The 4,551-nt window shown below is 38.3% G+C and overlaps 1 pseudogene; it reads right to left on the bottom strand.

The window, feature by feature from the left end:
- The window catches only part of LOC107697345 (max-binding protein MNT-like), a 19,342-nt pseudogene that overhangs the window by 1,930 nt on the left and 12,861 nt on the right, over nt 1-4,551 (bottom strand).

The following is a 4,551-nucleotide window of genomic DNA, read 5'->3' as shown; positions in this document are numbered from 1 at the left end:
TATATATATATATATACACCGCTTATCTGATTTTATATTCACAAATATGTGCTGTACCTGATGCTGTTGATGTGGAGGCCTGATCATCTTCCGGTTGGACAGTTTGTCGGAGTATCCTGTCGATCTCCATGATGTCTATACACTGGCTCAACTCGTTCTTCAGCTCGGAGAGTCTTTGCTGGGTGGCGATCTTCTCCCGTGCCAAGCGCTCCATCTCATGCTCGTACTCCTTTTCTTTCCGCTTCAAAGTCTGCACGGAATATGATACATTACTCTTTGTATCATCTGCACTTCAATGCGCACATGAATCACCACAATTAACTGATGTCTAAGCTTGAGAATACACATTTGCTGTAAAGTCTCTACTTCATGTTTATGTATAACAACAAATAACTACTTGCAGATAAAAGAACAAGAGGTCATAAACATATTCCAAAACCTGTACAGGAGACTCAACTCACAATTAATTAACATAGTGGATGTTGCTAAGCTAAATGCTGCTACACTCAAGTATTCTCCTCAATTTTCCAAAAAAAAAACCCAAAAACATTAATCTACACACATCACATGACACATCAGCCAAATAAAAGCTCTTTGATTTTAAATGGAATTTAAATTTTGAGATCACATGGCAAGTCAAATACCATTTTTTCCCTCAGTATTCCAACTACTTCCAATTATGTTCACTTGTGGATTTATTAAATCTTGACTCCTAGCCAACCATTTATACTTGAGTCTTACATTTTAGAGGAGTTTGAGTTAAGATGAATATAAATGACCATGGGTTTGTGTAAAATACATATCCATATAATACATTTATGCGTATTTATATAAATATGCATTTATTAATTTAATGTCATATTTCAAAGTAAGCGCGATGTTTAACATATTTGGTTATATTTAATCTCTTATTTAACCGTAATTATGATGTATGACTCAATAGTAATGCCAGAGCCTTGATTCCTTTTCACCGGCTTTATTTAAACTTCAAGTGCTGGAGTGATGTGATGTGGTGGGTACATTTCCTTCCACTTCCTGTGAAGTGATGAATCAATGTTCCCTTATTCCTTCATCCGTTTGCAGTGCTCTTCGAACTGAACATGTTCACTCCCTTCAGATTGGAATCTCACTAAAGATGTGAAGTCCACTTTGCAGCGAACTTGCGGTCTAATGGAACACACCTTTAAGCCCCGTTCACACCGCCAGCGACAGAGCGACAAATCCCATTCATTTGTTACGAGTCCGACTCTCTAACCATTAGGCCACAACTTCCCCTCTTAACTAACAATTTGTAAAAAAATGAAGTCATTAAAATAAACTTCTATTTTTTTTTATAAAATGTAAAAAATGATTGTGAACTATTATTAGAATTTAACATAATGGGTTTTCCTTTTTAATATATTTTGAAATGCTATTTATTTCTGTCATGGAAAAGCTACATATTCAGCAGCAGCAAGTCTTCAGTAGGCAACCAGTAGTGGGAACGCCCACTAGCGACCTCAATTGCCAGCCACAAGCGACAAGCAGCGAAAAAGTCGCTGGTGGTGTGAACGGGGCTTAAAGCCCCGTTCACACTACAAGCGACACGCAACAGCAAAGTGACACAATCCCATTCATTTCAATGTAGAGCTGGCGATTTCCGGCGACAGCGGGCGTTGGCGACCGGATGGGGCGTGTCCAGCGACGCGACAAAGTTCAGAATCCTTCAACTTTATGCAAATGAAGAGCAACAGCCAATAGGAAAGAAGACGGTAGAGCTCATGTGATCGTTCTCCTCTCAGCGCCGTAGATAAACATATGCAATGGAAGAAAGTAGGCTGTTTCTCATTCATTTTTGTTTGTATGTACGGATTTAATTTAGATTTAGATTATAATTAGTCTTTTGCCTCCAAAATGTTTGTACTTAGCGGCAAGAAACCTGATTCGCTGTCAAGGCAACCAGTATTGAGAACGCCCACTAGCAACCTCATCGCCAGCCCCTAGCGACATGCAGCGACAAAAGTCACTCCCATTGGTTGTCGCTCGCGAAATTCGCTGCTTATTTGCATAAAGTTGAAGAATTCTGAACTTTTGTCGCTTGACTCGCATCGCTTGACACGCCCACATTCCGTCGCTCATGTTGCCGGAAGTCGCCAGCTCTCCATTGAAAATGAATGGGATTATGTCGCTCTGTCGCTGTGTGTCGCTGGCGGTGTGAACGGGGCTTTAGGAGTCAAAATAACTCGAACGCGAACATACAGAAATAACTGACTGCACCTTTTTAAAAAGAGCAACAGTTTGAAGTCATAAGGGGTGGGATGAAAAGAAGGGATGTGGCAGTCACACAGGCAAATGGTTTGACCCACTTTTTGTGTCAAGGCCCGTTCACACCAAGAACGATAACTATAAAGATAACGATATTAGCGTCCACACCAGTGAACGATATCGTCTGTTTATTCTAAGCGCACGCACGTCTACCGCTTTAAATTCTCGAGCTCGTTATAGCAGGATGGATTCTGATTGGCTGTCAATATTTTTATCGTTCATCAGCTGGAAAAAAATCGTTCTGAAAGTGATTCCAACGATATCGTTTCTCTGCTATTTAATATTGAGAACGATTTTTAGAACTATATCTTTATCGTTATCTTTATAGTTATCGTCCTTGGTGTGATCAAACTAGACTAATAGGAACAAACTGTTTAGACATTTAAACCCTTGAAGAGGAGCAGGTATGTCCGTCCACATTCAAGAAATGCGAGTAAGAGAGAGGCTGGCCGTGTGAGAGCGGAACTGCTTTGTGACAGAATGTTTAACATATGTGCTCATCCAATTTTACGAAACAAACTGTCCACAAAACAAAGTGATTGGCTGTCAGTGTTTTATCGTTCATCAGCTGGAAAAAAAATCGTTTTGAAAGTGATCACAACGATATCGTTTCTCTGTATCGTTATCGTTATAGTTGTGGTGTGAACTATGCTATTTAATATTGAGAACGATTTTTAGAACTATATCTTTATCGTTATCTTTATAGTTATCGTCCTTGGTGTGATCAAACTAGACTAATAGGAACAAACTGTTTAGACATTTAAACCCTTGAAGAGGAGCAGGTATGTCCGTCCACATTCAAGAAATGCGAGTAAGAGAGAGGCTGGCCGTGTGAGAGCGGAACTGCTTTGTGACAGAATGTTTAACATATGTGCTCATCCAATTTTACGAAACAAACTGTCCACAAAACAAAGCAGTTCACACACCCAAGCCCATCTGTCAGAGCCTCGAGCATGTGACGGCTCTGACACACTGTCATCAGTCAGTTTCCTCCTCAGTCCCTCCCTCACCTATGCTCTGCCAAAGAAACTGTGTGACAACACGGGCATTTTGGCTCCTAATTAGCAGGAGTCCTGCAGAGTCACAGAGGATTGCAGTATACAGTAGAACAAAACACGTTTCTGAGTGCTGAAGAAGCAGTGAGCGTGCACGAAGATAGAGTTATGCGCAGAGGTGGAGGGTGTTTTTTGTGCATGTATGGGATTATATAACCCACTGATACAGTATTAAGGGAATATGAAAGTGACTGGTGCAGTAGGTTGAGAGCGCAGGCAGAGAGAGAGAGTTTGTCCTAGTGAAGCCTGATCCAGGATTAGTCAGATTGGACTGTCTGACCCTAAACCCCCTTCACACAGCAGGTCAACAAACACACACACTCACACACACTCACTCACTCACTCACTCACACACACACACACACACACACACACACACACACACACACACACACAAGCCAACACCTCCTGTTTTCTACATGGATGGTACATAACCAGCCCTATTAAAATGTATAATATTGAAACATCATACATTTTTAAAAACTGTTTACTCTTCAGAAATGAACCTTCAATTGATTATATTAGGCTGCAATAGAAAGTTATTTTAACATTGAAATAAAATTACACAAACACTTGCTATGCACTAAATATAGGGATGCACAGATATTAAAATCCTGGCTGATATGCTGACAAGTCATATATACAAATATATGCACACACACAACACAAAAGTTTGGGTTTGTGTGATTTTTTTAAGGTTTTTGGAAATAATTCCCTTATGTTGTTCACCAAGGCTGCATTTGTTTGTTCAAACAAAAAAAACTTTTTTGTAACTTTTTTATTTTATATATTACAGTTTTGTAACCTTTTTCGTTTTATATATTAAAATAGATTTAAAAAGATTTGTTTAAACATTTTTTCCAGATTTTTTATGAATCGAAAAGTTGAAAAGAACAGCATTTACTACATTTATTTTAAATAGAAAACATTTGCAACATTATAAATGGCTTTACTGTCACTGTTTATCAATTTAAGGCAACATTGCTGAATAAAACTATTCATTTCATTAAATATTTCTTTAAATATCCGGTATCTACTGATACCGATTAATAAAAATGAAAAATATCTAATGTTGGCCAGGAACTGATATACTGCAAAACAGTTTAATGGTTTACAAACAAAAAAAATTATATATATATATATATATATATATATATATATATTAGAATGCCTTGAAAACGGCATTTTGGAC

This window comes from Sinocyclocheilus anshuiensis, unplaced genomic scaffold, assembly GCF_001515605.1.
Source record: "Sinocyclocheilus anshuiensis isolate Anshui unplaced genomic scaffold, SAMN03320099.WGS_v1.1 scaffold1095, whole genome shotgun sequence".
NCBI lineage: Eukaryota > Metazoa > Chordata > Actinopteri > Cypriniformes > Cyprinidae > Sinocyclocheilus > Sinocyclocheilus anshuiensis.
This window is presented reverse-complemented; position numbering and strand designations above follow the sequence as displayed.